Source organism: Neolamprologus multifasciatus, chromosome 1 (assembly GCF_963576455.1).
Source record: "Neolamprologus multifasciatus chromosome 1, fNeoMul1.2, whole genome shotgun sequence".
Classification (NCBI taxonomy): Eukaryota; Metazoa; Chordata; class Actinopteri; order Cichliformes; family Cichlidae; genus Neolamprologus; species Neolamprologus multifasciatus.
In genome coordinates this window covers 20998970-21014353 of record NC_140439.1, presented here as the reverse complement: position 1 = coordinate 21014353, position 15384 = coordinate 20998970, and the positions used below count along the sequence as shown (strand labels likewise).

Here is a 15384-nt window from a genome sequence, read left to right as displayed (position 1 = left end):
AGGTATGCAGACAGTCTTATTGACACACCCTTATAGCTACATCTTTAATTAATTCCAACATGTAATGGGTTCTTTTGTTATTGTAAATGATGTTACTTGCGTAAACTCTACTGTGCTCATAATAAATAATATTGTATGCAAAAGATTGATGAAACTACACATTTTGCAATCAATCCAATAAAAAGACACACAACTGATAAAAAGGGAGAGAAAGAAAAGAAAAACTGAACAAATATGTGGCACATTTAGAAAGTTCAGACTCTTGTAAACTCAGACTTCATAAACTTGTCAGGCCTTATTTGACTCGTTAGGACTTGTAGGGCAGGTGAAGAGCTGTCCTTAGGAATTGTCAGCTGATGACAGTACAGAGCTTGATCAATTCTCTGACTCTTTAGACCTTGTGGTAACAGTCAACAACTATGAGCTCCTCTAAGCAACTGACTGAGGATCTGAAAATGAAGCTATTTGATGTCTAGAAAGCAGAGGAAGGCTATAAAAAGATATCAAAGCGCTTCCACCTTGCAATTTCCACTGTCCGAAATGTCATTAAGAAATTGCCGGAACTGTGAAAGTAAGAAGATCTTTAAGACCGAGAAAACTTTCAGATAAAACTACGTTCCTGCTGGGCAGAAAGGGAAAGCAAAAACTTTGTATGATTGCAGAGGAACTGCTAAAAGGTGTAGCTCTTGACTCTAGAGTAGTGATATGCAATTGCGCTATGAAGCAATGATACACAAATAGGGTCTACTAAATCTTAGCAGCAACCTGTTCAAAAAAGGTATAATTTGAAATATGAAAAGCATCATGTGAATTAGACAGAGTCATTTTAGAAATAAGTGCTGGACAAAAGGCCTTAAAACTTTTTAATGACAATTACCAAAGGTGTGTTTGAAGAAAGGAAATACTAAGCTTAATACTAAGATAATACAAAAACATGGAGCTTTTGGATAAAAATATCATGCAGTTAGTCAAGAAACTGAAACTAACTCGGTGATCTAAAATGTACCTCAAAATTCACCATGAACTACTTAAAAATTATAAGCAGAGCCTTTTGGACTGGCCCTGACAGTACCATGACATGAGTATCATTAAAAATTGGTGGATAGATCTTGAACATGCTGTGTGTGCCAGACAGTCTAAAAAATATGTCAGAGGTTGAACTGAACTGCAAGGAAGAGTGTTGAAAATTTCTAATTTTAGAATTGGAAGGTTCCTAGCTTGGCTCAAAAAATTGTTTGAATACTGCAGGCTTTCCACGTCCTTTTTTTCACTCCAAAAGTCAAGAAATCTACAGTTTGACTAAAGTTTTGCATAAAATTATCAACAGGTAAACTATATACATTCACCAGCTTCTTCATTTGGTACACCAGTTCAGTTGGTTGTTGATGCAAATATCTTATCAGTCAGTCAAATGGGAGAAACGTATGTATGTATACATGGATGCATACATGGTCAAGATGACTGGCAGAAGTTTAACCAAGTGTCAGAAAGGAAAAAAGATGATCCAAGTTACTTCAGACATGGCACACTTGTTGGTGCTAGTCGGATTGATCTGAGAAACTGTTGACTGTTGACTCTATGTTAGAAACTGTTGATACACTGGGATTTTCCCACAAAACCATTTGTAGGGTTTAGAGGAAATGGTCTGAAAAAGAGAAAATATGCAGTGAGTGGCAGTTCTCTGGGAAAAAATGCAAGAGGTTTGGGGCGAATAGCCAGACTGCTTTGAGGGGATAGGTAAGCAATAGTAGCCCAAATATCAACTCGTTACAACCAAGGTAGGCAGAAGATGCATCTCTGAACACACAACACATCAAACCTTACACCATGAGCTACTGCAGTAGAAAGAAAAGAACTAAGAACAGAAAAGTGAGGCTACATTTCACACGCCCTCACCAAAATCGGTCTGACGGGTCTCGATTTCTGTTGTAGTCAGATGATAGGGTCATAATTTGGTACAAACGGCATGAAAGCTTGGATCCATAATTTCTTGTATAAGCGGTTCTGGCTGGTGGTAGTGGTGTAATGCTGTGATATTTTCTTGGCACAATTTGGGCATCGTTTAAACACCGCTGTCTACCTGAGTGTCCATCCCTTTATGACCACCGTCTACTCATCTTCTGATGGCTGCTTCTAGCAGGAAAACTCAAATCATCTCTCGGGTTTCTTGAACATGTCAATGAGATGACAATACTTGCTCCATTAGAACACCGCTGGGTTGCAGTGGAAAGGAGAATCACATCACTGATGTGCAGATGACAAATGTGCAGCAACTGTGTGATGCTGTCATGTCAATATGGACCAAAATCTCTGAGGCATGTTTCCATTACCTTGTTGAATCAAAGAGACCTCTGAAGGAAAACGGGTACTATTACAGTGTTACTAATGAAGTGATCGGTGAGTGTATCTGTCTATATTTTTCCATGTTTTGAAAAGAGACAAAGAAGCAATGAATGTAACAGAAAACATAGGTAATGTATAGCCAATATGATGTGCAGCTATCTAAGTCTAAAAAAAGCCATTGTCCTCACAAATCCTTGATACATATTTATAACTTTAAATAACTCATTTCAGAACTGGACTGATGTTAAGGCAAGCTGATACTTATATTAAAGCAACTTGTTGCTATGAGATTATAGTAAAGGGTTGTAATGTAAGTGGTGATTTAAACAGTTGCTTCTAATTCAACACCAGTAAAATTGTACTTAGTGTAATTCAATAATGTGCTCAAGTGTAATTTTATAGCTGGGAAAAAGACTTACTGTATTAACATGATCATTTGTTTTGTTGCACATGCATCATATAGATTGGTTCTACATGTGAATGAACAACCATTACAGAGTTATTTGATCAGCATCTTCAAGTTTGCATGCAGCTCTTTAATAAACTTGACCTATTAATAGCACACACACAAACACACACACAGTACACCTCTCTTGAACTCTGAGTTCTATCACTGCCCTGAACTTGAACCTAGAAGGTTTACTGTAGCACATCATTGGTCTGAAGGATGGTCTGATTGTATAGAACAGGGAAGGGGATAATTTGCAAGTGTGACATCATGAAAAAGGTTGAGGAAATGACTGGAGCCAGATTGAACTCCACTACAAGTCTGTACCACAGGTTAGTGTTAGTGTGAATAACATGTAAATGAGCAGCACGGACTGACCTTTGTCCTGTGTGTTTGAGGATCTGTGACCAGTGGCTGACCCGTAATCCTCTCCTAAATGATTTGACAATAGAGAGGTGTATTGATCTGGCGAGTCAAGAGGGTCAAGAGCCTGACAGACAGTCTAAGTCTTCTTGTAGGCAGAGAGGCGCTCCTTTTCTTTTTCTGCAGACTGTAGACATGTGCTGGGTCACGTGTGGATCAGTCTTCTCTTTCAGTTCCCAGGACAGACAGGCTTCGCACAGCACGTCGGATTCTACGTCACTTGCTTTACTACCTTAATTAGGATAACAAAGAGGCTATGTGTAAAAACAGAATAAATAAAACATTTTGGGGGTCATATGACAAGCTCAGGAAATAGTTTCTTTTTTTTCCCTTTGAGACAGCACAAACTGTTTAAAGTAAAGCTTTATGCCTGAGAGCTTTGGTTACCTACACCATCAAATACCCCCCCTTTCAACAAAATAACACATGCCTGCAAACTCCCCCTCAGAGCCCCTGGATTTCCCCACTGTGCCTGGGCGGTTGCTGTCTTCTGGGTTCACCCAGAAAGGATTGGCCAGCTCCCACATCTGCACAGACACAAGAACAGAGAAAACAAAAGGAAATTCTCCTGCTGACCACAAGTCCCACCATCTTGCATAATCAAACCATCCCTCTCTCTCTCTCTCTCGCTCTCGCTCTCTCTCTCTCTCTCTCTCGGATTCTTTCAGAGTGACTGGTTTTAGAGCAACATCTGGAAGGAGCAGCAGTTTTCTTTCCCTGTATTTTTTTGGGGAGATTTAGGCCCCCGATAATCCGTCTCCCTGCTCATTAAAGGAGCTGAATAAACACTGGCCTCTTCCAGTTGTTCCTATGAATTTCCTCACCAGGCGTCAGGAGACCCAAGCAGGGGCTACTGGATCAAAGCAGCCGGCAGCCCCATGTGTGTAGAGAGTGAGAGTGCGTTCCGGGTTGGGCCCATTACCTTTCTCCCTTGGAGCCTTAAAGGCTCCTAGGTCACTGCCTGTCAGCTCTTTGGCCCAAGCTCAGCAGAGGAGGAGGAGAAAACAGGAAAAGAAAAAAATGAGAGTCAACCAGAAGAGATCATTGTGTATGTGTGTATATATAGATAGGGTCAACACACAACAATATTTTTTTGTTGTCTCGGGTAAGCGGGTAAGCTTTTGGTTTCTGTTTTAATCTTTGCCTAACGGGGTTGTGCACTTGCAGTGGTAGTGAGACATATAGTCATTACAAGCGCCTATGTAAAGCTTTAGTCGCAGGTTTTCCAGCAATATGAAAAGAGCAAGCGCATTTTGAGAGTTTATGTGCATGCCACTCTAATGCAGTGACCCCTGTGTGACATTAATTTTCTAATTCCCTGCACTTCCTGGCAATCAACTTAGAGGGGCAGTGGTTCGCTAGAAAAGTTTGTAGTGGAAGCAATTAAAGACCAAAATCCGAAAAAAGTAGCAGGAACAAACAGCAGCAGCAAAATCAATGCAAGAAAAAGGATGATGCTATAATTGTTGCTCAGAAAGATGATAAAAAATGTATCAGATTGTACCGGTTGCTCACCAAATACAAAAACGAAACAAAAAAACACCAATTTTAAATGGTTAGTGTAATTAACTTGCTAGGCTACTAGCTACATGATGGTTACAGCTGCGCCTGGAAATTGCCAGTGTTTGTGTTTGTATATGTGCACTGTGTGTGTATGTGTGTGTCTGTGTGTACACAAATGGCCCTGTGGTCGTCATCAGGCTCCCATCAGCCCCTCCATTAGTTACTGAGCTGTGGGTCCGTGCTGGAGCCTACCTGCCCTGAATACAGATTAGGGTAAGGGTGTACGGACAGCAAGCACAATGAAGACAAACACACATGCATGCACATGCTCACACAAAAGATTGCATTAGCGTATTATCTACTTTGACATACAGTGGCATATTTTGACACACACACACTTACAATCAAAGTCACTACATTTCACACACCTAAAGACTGAGCTTTTGGATCATATCCACTGAGTAATAGTAAAAGCATTAAAACATTTCAGTATTTTCTTTCCTTTGGCTGATAAAAGCATGATTTATATACTGGACACTGAAACACCAGCTCCTGCAGAGTACACTTCATCTGGTTCAGGCACATCATAGCTTACACATTCTAAAATAACGGCACACACAGCAGAGTACACACACTGTCAGCCTAGCACAAAGGCAAATACGCTTGCATACGTCTCCTTCTCGAGTCGCAGACACACGTGCTCATGACAAAAAGTCTACAGTCAATCATTACAGCTGGCCAACCAAACACACAGCCGCCATGCTTAGTGATAATGTTTTCACATCTGCCACCGCTATCATAGAGACAATGACAGCCTGAAAAGATTTGGTCCCTTTACATTTGTTTCAAATGAATTAATTTTGCTTTTAATGGTTTGTTCTGTGGATAATATTTTTGTGTGATAAAATGTTAAAAACAATGATAATTAAAAAAAAAAAATCCTTTCGCCTGTGAGGTTTGGACAGAGAAAGACGTGATGGTTCAGACAAATCAGGAATGATGCTTGTGTTTTTAAAGAGAAAAATAAGAAGTGAGTTGTGCAGGTTGAGGTCATGGCTGAAGACCAGGCCAGTGCTTTGGAGTTAACGCAGGAGCTGTAGGGCATAAAGGTTGAGGGTAGGGGAGTGGGTGTGTGATGGCTTCTGTGTGTCTCTCTGGCAGGGCAATGGGACTCTTGGGAGACCTGGGTCATGAGGCCTCCCTCCAGACCCCGCCCCATGCCCCCACCCCACCGCATTACTGTGCCATTTAAAGCCACCCAGCATCTATTTCCTCCAATAAAAACTAATAACCTTTTCTGTCGGAAATCACGGCAGCTCTTGAGTGCTGGAGCAGAGGCCTGACTGGATGGCCTGTAATTGCGGTCCAGTAGTCTCCCTTTAGTTTATTTTTTGCAGTGTTTTGGATTTTATTTTTTTTTTCCCCCAGTCCTTTTGGTCCTCTGCGCTTTGCGGCTGATTGCCTGCGCAGCTCACCCCACACTCAGTAATCAGACAGGAGCTGGAGAGGGGGCAAAACAGCAACTCAAGGACCTTTTATAATTGGGAGGGATTTGGAGGGCAGTTGGACTTTACATTTGGTGTCAGAATAGGTTGTGATGGTGACTGTGCCAGATGAATAACAGAGGTGCCAAAGCCCCCACCGCAGTCAAGTGGTTCATTGTGAGGCGACTATGAATAGTCTGCATGTATATCTGTTCTGTTACTGTCCATTTGTCATCGGGAGTGTGGAATATTTTTGGAATTCACCTTCTCCGTCCACCATATTAGAAAATAGAGTTTCACACACATTTTCACAAGGGCTTGGATAAATATTGTTGCTGTGTTATTAGCTATACCATATAGAATATTTATCATTCAAGTTTGTTTTTGTTTGTTTTTTCATTTAAAAATTAATGGACTAAAATGTTCTTTGTCAACTGGAATAAACATTAAAAGTCTCTATTTTTTAGTGTAAAATATGGCATTTAAAATATTTTTCTTTCTAAAATACGATTACACTGAATGAAGGAATGTAGAAATATCTCAAAGCATTAATTAATCTCTAAGAACATGTTTCAAGTGTAGAGTTTATGCAGTTTATCTAAAAACTGACAAATATGTTTTATTTCTTTTTTTTTTCTTCGCCGTAGACACAGCTGTAGACTATCAAACACAAAGTTACTCTCCTGTTGGGTCACTTGTATGCATGTGGGTATTTGATACAATATTTTAGTGCAAATGTTAGGTAAATCTAGGCCAGTAGTACAAACAAGAAGTTAGCGGTCTTGGGGTTTTGGGAGGTAAAGAAACACTACATCTGGGACTGGTAAAAACTCAAAGGGTCTAAAGTACTGATCAGTTTTGTAATTACATTAGGAGAAGTGTATGCTTGGGCAAGCTGCTGGTTACTAATTTAAGACAGCCATAAACACCCTCAGGTTTACAGTTCTTCCTGTGGGTCTCTTCATGCACTCCACTGACAAAAAACAGCATGATATCTCTGCTACAGGGAGCCACTCCCCTTCAGGACACAGAGTCCAAACCTTAGGCTTGCTCTCTCACAGTACAAACAAATATCTCTTGTCCAAACAAAACTAGCATACTTTTTTCTACAGTGCGTGGCCTTGAATGTGCACGTCTTCTCATTTAAAAAGCAATACTGCTGTTCATTTATTTTACGGTGTTTATTCTTCAAGGTATTTCTGAGAATTATAAAGTTACAAAACAGTGTTATACTTTGATCTCTTAAAGGCAAATGAGTAGAAATGGTGCATTCACCCTGCATATTAGCAGTTTATTATAAGTGAATGTGCCATCTGGAAACATTTGTTATGTTACAAAGCTAATGAAATAGTGTTGCACAAAGATAAAAATGAAGCAAATTATTGAAAGACCGATAAATATATGTGAACATTCAAAAGTCTCCTAAGACTGCATTTTTTTGTGGTTCTTTATTTTATCTGGACCACATGGACCATAATAACTGCCTGGAGTATTTTTAAAGGTAAAACATTTTTAAAATATTTTATTTATTTATTTAAACAAATGAATGCCTGCTTTTATGATTTTTTTCCCTTTCTTGCAATAAGGTGCTTGGGGTGGATGGTGAGCACTTGTGGTTGAAGAATTGTGAAATTTTATTACTTCTCAAGTTATTTCTGTAGCAAAGGAGTTTTTTAAAGAATGATTCCTTTATCAAAAGTACCAATAAAATACTACAAACCCCTAACTACATAAAACTGTATTATTGGCAAATTATAAATAAAGTATCAAAAGTTAAAATAATTTTTCTACAGAAAACTGTTGCCCATCAGTTTTAAATAGATTACTATTACTGTTGAAGACGTTAAAACAATCACTGTTGACTTACAAGGCTTGAGCAGTGTGTAGCGTGGTTATTTTATATGTTAATATAATACAGAAGGATTAAAAAAGTGTTAATTCTGTTTCCAGAGACAATAGTCAGCTGCAACCGCAAGATGGGAGTAATGTAAAAGATGGATGTAAACAGGCATGAGAGAACGCTGTTTCAGATTTATTTTGGTATGTTTTCATTCTATTTTTATATTTCACTGAACAAGCACTGCTTGCCTTGCTTGCCCTGATTGTGGGCATACAAGATGGATGACTCTCCCACCAGAATATCAGTCCCATCAGACTGAATATCAGACAGCAAAAGCACTTTGCCTTGAATTAGGAAAAAATGTCATGCAAATGCATTTGTAGTGCCTCAGTTCACTGTAGCCTTTTTCCGTACTGAGCCAGATTATTGCTGTATCTCAAAACACATACTTCCCCAGATAAAGCCTTTTAATGGAATTTTCTGACTATCATTATGGCTTGTTGTGCGGCTCAGATAATCCAAGATTATTTCAAGTACTGAGGTAGCCTGTTTGTATCACTAATTAGATTATATCTGTGTCTGTGTACTGTACCTTTACAGTTTATGGATGCAGTGTCATAAACAAACTTACTCACATTTCACCCTCAGTGGTCTCCATCTTGGCTTTGTAGCTGAAAGGGAGTGATCTCTAATTTTCAGCAAGAGGGACACACCCATGAGAGGTTGTCAGAACTGATGGCAGTGCCAAAGCTAGCCAGCAGCAGCAACAGCTCTCGGGCACTTTATGTTTCCTACTTTATTTGATGATTCTGATTGTCCTCTTCTCTTCAAAAGACTACATCAAATGTAAGGCCGGAGTCTGAACAAGCTTAAAGTAGTCATAAAATACAGCATTTAAAAATCACTGTCAAATGTTGCTGGTTGTCATTTCCAGTAACTTCTCAGTGTGTTTAATTTAAGACAATACTAGTCTATCAAAATTGAAGCACTATACAAGTAAAAAGTCTATCAAGTGTTTGCAGTGTACTAGCAAAAGTATCCCAGCCTTCCCTAAAATAACCTAATTTTCCTTAACCATGTTTGAAAAATGTAATTCTGCAGTTCTGCAAATTTCCTTATTGTGCTCCTCATCCTGAATTACCCCTGATGGTATTTTTGGTCATTAATGTACATCTGGATAATAACTATAAGCGTTTAGTAACAAAAGGCAAAATTAAAATAAAGAATGAAAAAATGATTAGGGACTCTCAACATGAAGATGACTATCAGGTACAATGTTCTTGTCAATACTGGAATTTGGATGTGAAAGCTTATGCTGTCCTTTGTGTACTGTGTAATCTATGTCCAATGGTGACAGACGGGCAGATTAGGTGAAATGGGACAAATTTGCTGTTCTAATGACTTGTAAGGCTTTAAGCATGGCTAGAAACTTCAGTTGCTGAGTGTTACAATGTGTGCGTACCATATGTTTACCTGTCAGCTATATAACCAATGTAAATGCGATTGCATTCTTTTCCATTTTGAGCACATAAATCCTAATACTACATATTTGTTAGTTTCAGTGTTTTTGTTTATAACTATTATTATTATTTTAAATTGTTCCTCTATTAGATTGTTGAACCTCCACTGACTGGCAAGCTTTTAGTCTGTTCTGGTTTGGTTTGGCTTTGCTTTGCCATCCCACAAAATATTAATGAAGGTACCTACCACACAAAGCATAAGATCTAGAAAGCAGTGTAAAGTCATCCCAATATGTTCTCTAGCCCATCTCAGTAGGGATTGTAAAATAATCTTTGCTGCCTTAGCTCAAATTAAAAGTCTCTGCTTTTGAAATAAAAAGAAATAGGTGGAATTTACCCACAAATAACAAGGCAGCTGCACATGCAAAATTACTGTGCAAACATAGGCTATTCACTTCTGAGCACGGTTTAAGTTTGCAGTGTTGTAATGAAGTCTTTCTTGATTTTAGATGATCATACAGTGCTTGCAATTACATACTATATGCCAGAGGCTTGGGGTTAAGTGTTGGAGCGTGACTGTTACACCGAAAATATCCCAGTGTGTCCAAAGGCCTGTCATTTTACCTTGTGAATCAGAGGCAGCGTGTGTCTGTTTTCATTTATACTTCAAGATGTGTGTTGTTTATTACATCAAACTATTTCTCCCCACATGAAAAGAAAATTTCAGGCTTATTAGGGAATGGTGTTTCTACTTCTAACTTTGGTACATGCCTATAATAGTTTTATTCTTCCTGCTGTGCTCTTTATTCAAAGGTAAACACTCAAAAGTGGTTTGCATGTTCGTTTTTCCAGGCTAAGCCTAATAACTAAAGATTGGGAACTCTGCTTCCTAAGTATGCTTTACACACAGAAAATGTACGTATATGTACATTTTGCTGTATTTACATTAAGATGCAAGGTTACAATCTGTAGTGAGAAAAGGGATTTCAGCCTTTTATGTTTATATTTTAAAATCTTAACATAAAATAATGGCACCAAAAGCTAGAGTATGAAATGGCATATATAAAACAGCTAAGCTAAGAGCTTGCATTGCCTGATAATTTAATGTTTTCCACTTGCTTTTTTTCTCTGTTCTATGTGTTCCTGTTTTTGTGTTTCAGTCTGTTACTGTATGTTTGTGTGCACACTTCCTTAATTGCATTAAGAGGATGACGCACTTTCTTACTCTGTTTAAGCTCACTTTAATTGCCTCTGAATGGTGCACTAGGGAAGCAGGGACTGACGGTACAATGTGGACATGCAATTAGCTATCTTTCATAAGATGCTCAAGGGAAAAAGAGAGGGCTCCAATTCATAAAGGAATTTCGCACAGAAGGCAACAAATGCTATTTTGTGTCACTGCTGTGGTGGCATCTTGATGGAATGGCATTTCATTCATTAAAGAATCAGACTTTCAGAGAAGGCAAGACAGAGATATCCATTCAAAGGGGAAAAGGATAAAAAAAAATCTGATGAAAGGGAAAAAATGTGCAGTGGTAGCTGGAGACACCAAGATATAGGTGAGGTGCAAATAAAAAATGAGAAGAGAAAGAAAGCATTACAGGAGACAGGAGGAGGGGTGAGGAAAGAGTGATTGTCAGAGATTGCACTAGAGACAGAGTGAGATATGTGTGCCCTGGTGACTTTTCACTTCAGAATGAGTGCACCACTGATGGCACAATGACAGTATGGCTCTAGAAACTAGAGACTGCCACATTTCACATATAAGATGCCAAATGTGAGCCAGTGTGAGGTAAGTCATTTACAGTATACGACATACAAAAAACATTATTGCATTACTTATTATCAAGCAGACGATAAAAACCTTGCAACCTGGCTTTGTTCCAGAGAAAATGACAATAAATGTGACCTCCTTCTCTTCTTCTAACATAAACTTTTCACCAGTCATTATTGTGGACTCAGATCCATAAAGCTGTTTTTACATTGCAAATATTACTTTACGTCATTTTTGAGGTGTATCTGAAGTACATTGACAATAATATGGTAAGCAGCTCTTAAAATGCGATATTAGTTTATGATCCTTTATCTCAGCGGAGACGGGCCGCACATGCATTTTTCATGTGTATAAATTTATAAGTGTAAGGCATTAAGTAAATTACGTCATGCATTAAGTTAATGGCATTGTTGCGACACATATCAGAAGCTTTTAATACCATGCAGTGCATAGGTAGCTCAAATAGCTCTATCTCTTTCTGCTGCCCCTCCTTTTCCTTCTCCCTCTCCTTGTACTCATTTTTCTATGTTTTTCTATGTTTTTCCCCTCTTTTCATTTTTCTGTGCCCCCCTCCCCCTACTACCCCACCTCTAATACCCCTTCTCCCATCTTGGGCAATCTCTCCCTGTCTCTTGCCGTCTCTCCTGTTCTTCCTCTTTCTCTCTCTCTCTCTCTCTCTCTCTCTCTCTCTCTCTCTCTGTCTCTCTCTCATCCCAACTCAATTCTCCGTATCCCTCCCTCCACTCTTCTTCATTTAATAGTGGACCTCAGAGTGGTTGCCATGTCGACCAGCTGGCATATTACTATGGCAACCAGTCTGAGGAGACGAGGCTGCTGATTAGGGAGAGATGTCTAGTGTAGCCAGGCCAGCGGAGGGTGGGGAAGAAAAGGGGGGAAATGGTGTTGGGGTGCTAGAGGGGGGGTTGTATATTATAGGTCTGAACACTGTGTGTGTTTGGGTGTGTATGTATTTATATATATGTGTGTGTGTGTGTCGTGTGCGTCTCAAGAAAATAATAATAATAATATGTTCTGCTTGGTCAGTTGTTTTGTAGTAAACCAAATGACATCCTACCTCAGATTTAAAACCACTGAAGGTTTCTACTGTATGTCAGTGTTTTGTTTTATTTTTTATGTATTTATTTATATACAATAAGTGAGATTTAGATAGGACTTTCGTAATCCTCTCCATGTACTCACCATCATTATGTAGGATTGCAACGTATAGTTTCTGACTTTTTTTGTCAAAAGATTAATTATGAAAAAAAAAAGAGTATGTTTCCATGCATGTTATATGGGAACTACCTTTACATTTACCTCAAGGTCCACAGTCCTGAGCTACTTTGTTATGGCGTTTACATAGGCAAAACAGAACCAGGCTGAAAATGCTGCTCTTATTGTATTTGAGCAGAATCATATCTGGTGTTATGACATGTGAGGGACGAAGCAGGCAGAGCTTTTAAAAAGCTGCACCCTCCTCCAAGAACACTAATGAACGCTGTAGAGGATGCCTCAGACCTCCCAGATCCATCAGAGAAACTAATTACAAGATCCAATTAAAGAGAGAGAGGGAGAAGAAGGGAAAGAGAAGAAAAAGACAGGGAGAGAGAGAGGGAGCGATGGGGGGGGGGGGGGGGGGGGGGGGGGGGGGGGGGCTGGGGGTGTCGCTCTTTACCGTTGACCTAGCCAAGCCATCAGCTCATTCAAGACAGTAATTATAGCTTATTTATTATTCATCCTTGAGCTAAATAAGAGCGTGACATTTCAATAACAATAATAAGGGCAGAAAAAAGGCAGCACAAACTACAGACTTACTAATTGCAGTGCTCAGAGATTAAGCGACTGGAAAAATGTTGTTATTTACTTATTCATAACATCTAGACCAGTCATAAGAGCACAGCAATTCACTTTGCTGTAAATGAGTCTAAGGGGCTCTTTCATGAGATCTCCCTGGTGGACGTAATCCTCAGCAAAATCAGGATGCCATGCTTCCCTTAACAAGTGTTTTTGGGGGTCTGTATTACAGGGCATGGCCATAATGACTCTCTCTGACTGTTTTTATTAGTGACTATGGTTCGTTAGGATAACCAAAGATATGTAGTTGGTTGAGCTTTACACAACCAAGTAACTTATACAGGTAGTAATTTAGAAAACATTATATATATATATACACACACACACACACACACACACACATATATGTATATATATGTGTGTGTGTGTGTGTATATATATATATATATATGTATATATGTATATTCATTTCTTAAAACTACATTATTATCCAGCTATGGCCTAAATTCCTTTTCTTTCCATCATACCATCTTCCCACCTCTCCTCTCCCTAAACTGAACTTTGAGGCACCTCATTAAGACTGCCAGCTCTTGGCCTCACTGGCTATGGCAGAGGTGAAGAATATCACATAATCATGAAGTGGAGATGGCATTACACTCATCACAAATTATAGATGAGTTTTACTGTGTGGTGTCCTGGCAGACTAGTGCTTAACTTAAGTGACTGTTACATGGGATCTACAGGCTGTGTTTCACCTCCTCTTTGAAACACTCATTGCTCTTGGAAGTAACATTTATTGAGACTGTCTGTACTAGCATCTGGAATTTGTGTATTATATCACACATTACTGAATATTTTCTTTGATTTTTTTTCCTCTTCAAACTGCTCCTTCCTGCATTGCTTCACAGAAGCTTAGCCAGATCAAAAGTCACAAGTGGTTTAGTGAGACTTAAAGATGAAGTGCTATTTTTATCCAAGTCTGATCATTAAAAGGGCACCTATGATCAATACACATGGATGTTTTTTTAGCGGTATTGACCAGGCTCAATGAATATCCATAAACAAAATCCATGACAGTTACAGTTGATTGGCTGATGCATACCTGTATCAGCCATATTAGTGAATATTTTGTTGTCTTCTGTCATTTCCTTGCTTGCTCGGCACTAAGAGTAACTGGCTTTCATCATACAATTCGTATGTTGGGTCTTATGTTGGGGCTATTCCATTTTGGCACTTAGCTGAGGAATAATAATAAAATTTACAGTGATTTGCCTTTGATTTTATCTATTTGCATTTATATCTTCCTCCAAGCCTCTCTTGAAGTCTTAAACCACTAACGGAGTAATGTATAATAGTACAATTTAACGTGAGCCTGCAGTTCACTCTTGAGTCCCTTGCTTCCTTTTCCTCTTAATGCCTTTGTCCTTGAATCCCTGAGGAGCCTTGTTAATATACTTCTGTTAGGTGAATCAGGCAGCCACAGACTTCAGTGTAGATGAATAGTCAATATTTAGAGTTTGGTAGCAGCATGTAAACAGACAAATTCATATGTGCAAATTGGTGTTTTAATATACGGTGTTTCATCTCATGAAAAATAAGAGCATGCTGCAATAGCATGTTCCTTATACTTTACATACGTGCTGTTGCACACAAGCAAAGCCGGGCAGAAACCTTGACCTTGCAGAATCGAAATAAGGGGATTGCAGCCCAGTGACCTGTGGAGGATGGGGGTTTTCATTCACATGCCTGGAAAGCTAAATCTCACCCCACCCCTCTTCGTGACTTTCCTCTTCTCCCTCTTCCACTTCCAGCCGTGTGCTTTTTTCTACCTTCCTTGTGTATGATTAAAACAAGCAGGGGGGAGGCTATACCACTTATCAGCTGATATAGGACATGTCCTCAGACAGTGCCATTGATTGTATTGACTGATTAATTTGTGATTTTCCCATACAGTTGACTGCTTGTAGCTTTAGATGACGGGACTGGGCTTATATGCAATGATTAAATTTTCTCAAAGGGCTTTGGCGTTTGCTGTAGTTCATAAATGAAAACGTTAAGAAAGCCTAAGATTCTATCTTGTATATTTCTTTTCTTTTCTTTTTTTTTGTCACAAGAGACTTCAGGATTCAGAAATTAAGAAGGTAAACATCAGTTCTTCTTATTCTTCATCATCGTGACCTTCACTTTGACCTCTTTACCATGCAAATGATGCGGAAACTGTCCACATGATTACACACATAGACCATACTTACAGGATCCCATCAGATACACAGACAAATGCACTGCCCTCTTGCTCTCTCAACACACTAACAGAA

The 15384-nt window shown here is 39.1% G+C and overlaps 1 protein-coding gene across 7 annotated transcripts in view; it reads left to right on the top strand.

The window, feature by feature from the left end:
* The window catches only part of zfhx3b (zinc finger homeobox 3b), a 287490-nt gene that overhangs the window by 96093 nt on the left and 176013 nt on the right, over window positions 1-15384 (top strand). The window lies entirely within an intron of this gene.